At 41.5% G+C, this 8,402-nt stretch overlaps 1 long non-coding RNA gene across 1 annotated transcript; it reads right to left on the reverse strand.

Annotated features, from left to right (window-relative positions):
- Positions 1-4,244: 4,244 nt before the first annotated feature.
- Positions 4,245-5,835, reverse strand: LOC115160206 (uncharacterized). The gene is made up of 4 exons (XR_003869031.1): positions 5,555-5,835; positions 4,828-5,398; positions 4,613-4,701; positions 4,245-4,444 (listed from the first exon to the last, which is right to left on the reverse strand). It is a non-coding gene; the product is annotated as an uncharacterized LOC115160206 (long non-coding RNA).
- Positions 5,836-8,402: the final 2,567 nt, after the last annotated feature.

The raw sequence follows: 8,402 nt of genomic DNA on the forward strand, positions 1-8,402 counted from the left end.
CATTTACATTTTCAGGTCTCTCCAGAGATGTTAGCTCGGGTTCAAGTCTGGGGTCTGGCTGGGCCACTCAAGGACATTCAGAGACTTGTACCCGAAGCCACTCCTGAATGGTCTTGGCTGTGTGCTAAGGGTTGTTGTCCTGTTGGAAGGTGAACCGTCGCTTCAGTCTGAGGTCCTGAGTGCTCTGGAGCAGGTTTTCATCAAGGATCTCTCTGTACTTTTCTCCGTTCATCTTTCATGCGATCCTGACTATTCTCCCAACCACCACAATGCTTCACCATAGGGATGGCGCCAGGTTTTCTCCAGACGTGACGCTTGGCATTCAGGCCAAAGAGTTCAAACTTGGTTTCATCAGACCAGAGAATCTTGTTTCTCATGGTTTGAGTCCTTTAGGTGCCTTTTCTTTGGCTGTAATATGCTTTTTACTGAGGAGTGGCTTCCGTCTGGCCACCCTACCATAAAAGCCTGATTGGTGGAGTGCTGCAGAGATGTTTGTCTTTCTGGAAGGTTCTCCCAACTCCACAGAGGAACTCTGGAGCTCTGTCAGAGGGACCAATGGTTCTTGGTCACCTCCCTGACCAAGGCCCTTCTCCCCCAATTGCTCAGCTTGGCCGGGCGGCCAGCTCTAGGACGAGTCTTAGTGGTTCAAAACTTCTTCCATCTAAGAATAATGGAGGCCACTGTTCTTGGACCTTCAATGCTGCCTACTTTTTTTGTTGGTACCCTACCCCAGATCTGTGTCTCAATACAATCCTGTCTCGGAGCTCTACGGCAATTCCTTCCACCTCATGGCTTGGATTTTGCTCTGACATACATTGTCAACTGTGGGACCTTTCATAGACACGTGTGTGTGTGTGTGTGCCTTTCCAAATCATGTCCAATCAATTGAACTTACCACAGGTAGACTCCAATCAAGTTGTAGAAACATCTCAAGGATGATCAATGGAAACAGGATGCACCTGAGCTCAATTTCGAGTCTCATAGCAAAGGGTCTGAATACTTATGTAAATAAGGTATTTATGTTTTTTATTTTCTATAAATTTGCAAAAACTTCTACAAACCTGTTTTTGCTTTGTCATTATGGGGTATTGTGTGTAGATTGATGAGATTTTTTAAAATCAATTTTAGAATAAGGCTGTAAAGTAACAAAATGGAAAAAGTCGAGGGGTCTGAATACTTTCAGAATGCACTGTACAGTAAATACCAGCACTCAAATGTTGGTCGATCAATCATGCCAAAAATGAAACCAAACGAATAAACCAAAAACATTATAGGAATTTCATAAAATGAAATTAAAGACATGAAATGTAAAAAAAAAGAAGGTAAACAAACACTTAACACGCAAATATCATACACCTCCTTCAAAATGCTAACCTCCCGTTACAAGTAATGGTGAGAGTTCAGCACAGCGTTGAAAATGGGGTCGCGCGTGAAACTCTGAAAAAAAAAAAAAATCATGCTTGGTTCATAAAACCGGGTTTACGTCAGAAACTAGATGCTGTTGTAATATAAATGTTGCTATATCTTTTGAACGGTTTAAGTTAAGTTTCCCTCTATAACGCCCATAAGCCGAGCAGGACTCATTAGAACAGAGTGGACAAGACCAGGCACCAAATCAGACTGGGAGGAAAAGAACATCTACACAGATCATACAAACTGCATTGCAAACTGCATTGCCTTCCCAATACATTTGATGCATTTCAGTCACTTCAAACCATACTTCCTTCAGATTGAAATACTATCAAAAGTACTGGCAGACTGATTTGTAATAGACTGTCATAGCCCCAATTTAAAAAAGTAAACAGACGTTGATTCCATCATGTTTTTTTACGTGGTAATGTCGCAAAAAAAAAAATATAAAAATGTGAGAAGCCCTGGGTTCGCATGTCTTGGGGGTATGATCTTTGTGCTTCTAACTTTCTCACTCATAATTCATGATTCACTCAAAATTATCATGGTAGTTTTTAGAAACATATTCCAATCTTTACAATAGAAGTGACACTATATATTTACCATTAATTTATATTGGGCACAAAATAATCTGAAATACAACCAAAACAAACAGGAAATACTTCCAACAAGTTTGTAGAGTCACAAGCTTGATGGTATCACATTTCAGGTATGACCCAGGTGCAGACAGTGTTGAAGAAACAAAAGTTTATTCTTTAAATCGGGGCAGTCAAACGACAGGTCAAGGCAGGCAGGGGTCAATAATCCAGAGAGGGTGTAAGGCAGCGGAACAGCAGGTAGGGTCAGGGTCAAGTCAGGCAGAGGTCGGTAATCCAGAGTAGAGGCCGGTAGGCAGGCAGGAATGGTCAAAAACCGGGAAACAGAAAACAGGGACTATAGCAAAGACAGGCGCAAGGGAAATTGCTGGTAGCTTTGAACAAACTGGCACAGACAGACCGAAAACACACATATGTACCCAGGGGATAATGAGCGACACCTGGAGGGGGGTGGAGACAAGCACAAGGACAGGTGAAACAGATCAGGTCAGATCAGATCAGCCTGCTAGGAATATTGGACCAAATACTAAACGTTTGACTGCTTTAATACACATAAATGAATTGGTAAAAATACTTTTGGTTCCCTAAAATGGGTAGACTATGTACAAAAAAGTGCTGTAATTTCTAAACGGTTCACTCGATATGGATGAAAATACCCTCAAATTAAAACTGTCAGCCTGCACTTTAACCTCTTGGTAATTGTATCATTTCAAATCCAAAAGCTGGAGATCAAAAATGTTGTCGCTGTTCAAACACCTTTGAACCTTACTGTGTTTCACTTGGATTCAAGTGGATTGTGAAAGGAAGGTCAGTTGACCACTCATACTAAAAGTAACCCCACCCCAGTGTTTGTTCCAGAGGAAATAATACATAACAAAATCCTAAATAACACATGCAGTTTCTGTATTGTAGAATACAGTGAGATAAAACTACTCAGGCAGAAATAATTGATCAGAGAGGCTCCTTTGTCCAGTTTCCATAGGATAGTCTAGATAGATTCCACATCAACCTTGTAAGGTCCAATGTGCCCAAGGCAGCATTTTGAGAAGTACTGAACAAAAATATAAATGCAACATGTAAAGTGCTGGTCCCATGTTTCATGAGCTGAAATAAAACATCCCATGAATTTTTCATAAGCACAAAAAGCTTATTTCTCTCAAATCTTGTGCACAAATTTGTTTCAATCCCTGTTAATGAGCATTTCTCCTTTGCCAAGATAATCCATCCACCTGACAGGTGTGACATAGCAATAAGCCACAGGTGCACCTTGTGCTGGGGACAATAAAAGGCCACTCTAAAATGTGCAGTTTTGTCACACAGATGTCTCAAGATTTTAGGGAGCATGCAATTGGCATCCTGACTGCAGGAATGTCCATCAGAGCTGTTGCAAGAGAATTGAATGTTCATGTCTCTACCATAAGCCTCCTCCAACATTGTTTTAAAGAATTTGGCAGTACGTTCAACCAGCTTCACAACCGCAGACCACGTGTAACCACGCCAGCCCAGGACCTCCACATCCTGCTTCTTCACCTGTGGGATCGTCTGAGACCAGCCACCATGACAGCTGATGAAACTGAGGAGAATTTCTGTCTGTAATAAAGCCCTTTTGTGGGGGAAAACTAATTCTGATTGGCTGGGCCTGGCTCCCCAGTGAGTAGGCCTATGCCCTCCCAGGCCCACCCATGGCAGTGCCCCTGCCAGTCAAGAAATCCATAGATTAGGGCCTAATGAATTTATTTAAATTGACTGATTTCCTTATATGAACCGTAACTCAGTAAAATCGTTGAAATTGTTCCATTTATATTTTTTGTTCAGTATATTTCACAGCTTGACATTGTAACATTCAAACAGTAGCTTAAATGCAAACGATTCAATCTTGAATATTAACAGATCATCTGAGAATCACAGAACGTGTTCAATTATAGCTGCATAGGTATTGTGTATAACATGAGAGTTTGTCCTAGTGACTGACCAAGCCTGGTCCCAGTTCTGTTTGTAGTGTCTTGCTACCAGACCTGGGACCAGGATATGGCTGACCTGTCTTTTTCTTTTGTAATAACCTGGCTATACAGATGTTTCAGCAGATATGATAGTATCACTCTATCTACAGACATCTGCTACGTCTAACAGTACAGTTGTAGTTGCTCTGGTAGTGGGACTATGGTCTTGCCTGCTTGAATGGGTATCTGTCGCACAGACTTATTAAAGGTTCAGTTGTAGTGTGGTTTGCATTGAGTGGATACAGTAGAGTCTGTGGCTACTCGGTTGTTGGCTGGCCCAGTCTATGAGGCTCTAGCCGCTGCTGGTGTAGATAAGGGGGCAGGGCTGGTTGTGCCTGAAGTTCATTAAATACACAGAAGTCTGGTGCCACCAGCAGAGCATAAACACCACCAGGACATGCCACACCTGGTGGCTGGCACCCAGGTAGTTCAGCTGACCTGTGTAGGTCAAAGAGCATCACAGGGTCACTTTAAATTTTCAGCGCGTTTGAAGGTATCAGTTTGAGCAAGACAAGTTGCAGAATGACACATGTAAGTGGTTATTTGCTATGAGATGATTTGTAGAATTGTGTAATAAATGTGTCAAGCATGAACATGAAGGCTCACCTGGGAAGTAGCGTGCCGGGATTTTAGCGATGTAAAAGAGGAACTCAGCTCCAGCTACCAAGTACATCACCATCACGAGGCAGGAACAACTGCAGACAGAGATAACAGATGGTAAGACATTCAGGGTAACAGAATACTTGACCGATGCATAATTGTACTCTTTATGAATGTGTTTATGTAGTCCTTATGTAGGTACCCTTCAAATAAAGTGTTACCTCAATTACAATATTAGGTATCTGATGACTCATTTGGACGACAGCAGAGCTGAAGCTTCCATTGAGCCAGACCCAGTGGGCGGCTGGGATGACCCCGTAGCCAGCCACAGAGCCGAAGATGGCAGTACGCTGGTGTCGCCACTCAGAGTGGTAGTGAGGGTGGATCTGAGCCAAGAACACGGCCAATATCAATGCTATAACAATCACTAGGTACACCTGTCTCCAGAACTATAGAGGGGGAGGGTAGAAGATAGGCTATGGGAAAAGACATGTCGGGAGAAGAAGAGATGTGATTTCAGAGCCACTTTGCGAAAGGTATATGTTTACAGTGTCAGATTGTATGCGTTATAAAATGTTATCTTTACTGGAACAAACGGTATGAGTGAAAAGTACAACAAATTATGGAATGTATTGTCTAATACACAGCGATGCAGTGGAAGGCATACAAGACCCCTGGAACGTAACAGCCAAGGTTCCAACGTAGTCCAGCGCCAACCAGTGGCAGCTCCTCTTCTCTGAGAGGTGGCAGGAGAACAGGTGATACCCCACTGAACACAGCATACACACACACCTACAGAAACGACAGGTAGCTTCATACGACAACAATACTCCTGAACACAGTTAAGCCTTACAGATAAGACCTGTAAACCATAACAAGCTGTAGGAGTTTCAAGGACAGAGAGATATGTGATCTCTCTCTCCCCCGCACACACACACACACACACACCTGAAAGCAGAACCGTCCTATGCAGTAGATGACAGTCTTCTTTGTTGGCTCCTGAAGCTGGCAGTACCGTAGACATGTCATTAACCCCCAGTAGGAAGAAGAGCAGGAACCCCAGAAGATGACTCCAGATGTTGACTGTCTCATTTGACAGGATGAAAATACTAAAAGGGTGGGAAACCATCCAACACAACACTCTCTCAACAACTAACCTGGTTCCATATCTGTTTCTGCCGTCTCGCCAACTGCTATGGTTATTGTTTGACGTGACAATAACCGTGGGAGTTGGCAAGACAGTACAGACCTGGGACCAGGCTACACAACAACAACTAGCTAAATATTAAAACGATACAAAAACATACTACATTACATTGAGCTTATACTATTCTCTTGACATACCTTTTTAGACAGAGTTTGGATTGTAAGCGGGCTCTGTATCCATCTGTAATGTATGGGTTTTCTTATATGAATAACGGGATTTGTTCAAATGTGTACAGGCGGATTCCCCTGGGCACAAGGACTGGCCAGTAACTGGCCAGCTACTGGTAAATTCCCAGTTCATTGTAGTGGGCACTCTTATGTAACTTGAGGTGTTGATGAGGCATATTGGAACATCAGATTTCAGAGTTCTGGCACCGTTTTTTAAGGCTGAAAAGACGAAAGGCGCAAACAGGGTAAAGTTATTGGAGGCCACTAAGGTTTCACTGCAATATAACGTTGGCACTGAGACACAGTACCTTAGACCGCTGCGCCACTCGGGAGCCCCCCCCCCAATAGCAATGATAGCGAAGACTAAACAGACGATCTGAAGCTATGACAGGAAACAAATCAGCAAGTCAACATCCATTGGGTAATAGACAGCTTATTGGAATAAATCAGAGCTAAGCGGTTGATCAAAATATATGCATTCTACTCATTATTTGAAATTCAACTCGAAATGTAGCCAGTTATGCTAGCTAGCTATAGCTTTCATTCAACTTTATATTAAAGATGCTCGTCGATACCTATTCAATGGAACGTGCCAGGATGATAGAAATGACACGTGCGCAGGAGCTTTGGATCTTTAGCTATCGAGATAAGGGTTCTGAAGAATTGGTACCCGCAGCCGCTCTGTATTCTAGCTGCTCTGTATCAGCTGACGGTATCAAACAAGTCACACCCCTTGCTTTTATCTTTAACTTTCATGAATTCAAATTCATAAAAAATAGACAAAGTCAAAAAGTGCAAAGGTAATTGGTGTAGTTTGGACGGGAAGATGTCCCTGAATAAATAACAGTTGGTTGTATTCATTAAAGTCATATGGGGTGGAAGCTATTGAAGTTAAGGAAGTATTTGCAATGAAAATTGAATAAAAAGTTCATAGAAAATAGAGTCAAAAAGTTCTACAGTAATTGCCGTGGATTGTAGGGAAAAGATCCCTGAATCAATAACAGTTTATTGTATTCATACATATGATATGGGGAAGTATTTTTTTTATGTAAAGTCAAAAATAAGGGGTCCCTGAAAGTATTACACTTAGTTTGAGATTTCATGTGGTTGCAAAGCCATTGAAGTTGTTCAGCTAACACCACATTTTACTTGCACTTTTAAGACAATCCTCTTTGCTGCGAGTACACAGACAATCAATGTAAAGTCCCTTTTGAAAACAGTACAACGAAAACAAGTGGTGTAACTTGGGGGGTGTATTCATTAGTCGGATTCTGTTGCAAAATGTTTTGTCTGTTGCACATAGTAAAATACATCAAATCTAAGTCTGTTGCACAATGCTTTGCAACAGAAAACGTTTACCCAAATGTAAAACGTTTTGCAACGAAAACGAGAGTTTCGATTGGACAAATTCAGGTAGGTCCTCCCTGTTTTGTTTTGTTTCTTCCGTTTGGTTCCTAGAATAAACAGTAAACGGTTTCCTTTTTGCAACAGACGAAACGTTTTGCAAAGGAATCCCACTAAAGAATACACCCTGGTTCTCTATCTTTTTGTATCATCCTGAAATGTTATGTTGAAGAGGTAAAGTCAGAATCTTTAATAAAGCAAAATATTCTGCAGTCTTTCATGTTAGCATTAGGCAGGGCAAACCCGATTCTTTCAGCAGTTTTAACCTGATTAAGGTCGATGTCATTAGAAATTAATGTTGAAAGTTTCATTTATATTCCTAAAACTTAACTTAATGGCCCTGTGCAGTAAAACGTGATTTTCCTGTGTTTTATATACATTTCCACACTATGAGGTTAGAATAATACTTTGAAAATGATGATAATACCCTTTTAGTGTAAGAGCTGTTCGAAAAGACAGGCTGAAATTTCAGGCAGTTTTGTTGGCATGGAGTTTTGGCCTGACTGGTGACATCAGGCAGGCCAATAGACCTATTAATAGACCTATATGAAACAGAGTGTCAAACCACTCTGCGAATAACAGCTCGTTTTCAGCACCAAAAACCATGTTGTTTTGACAAGTGGCAATAAATCATATTGATTGTGGGGGAATCTGGTTGTAGGCGCTGTTGAAACTAACACAACAAACTGGAGATCTTTTTTACTTCACTGGTTAGAGGACAACTTGCAGAAGACCATCAGCTACATTTCAGAGTGTTGGATTTTGATACGGGGTCGCCAAAACAGAAAGGGAAACGCAACACTGTTTGGTCAATTACTCATATCGATATCATGTTGAAATCAATAGAGCGAGAGGTGAAATCAGGTTGCACATCTTGTTAAATAAACACAGCTCAAAAACCACACTGAATCTGGGAATAAGTTGTATAGGACAACTTGTAGAAGACAGCAAGCTACATTTTGAAGTGTTACGTTTAGATTGAAGTGGGTTGCCGACGCGATAAGTGTAACCAAATGAT

This window comes from Salmo trutta, chromosome 23 (assembly GCF_901001165.1).
Source record: "Salmo trutta chromosome 23, fSalTru1.1, whole genome shotgun sequence".
Taxonomy (NCBI): domain Eukaryota; kingdom Metazoa; phylum Chordata; class Actinopteri; order Salmoniformes; family Salmonidae; genus Salmo; species Salmo trutta.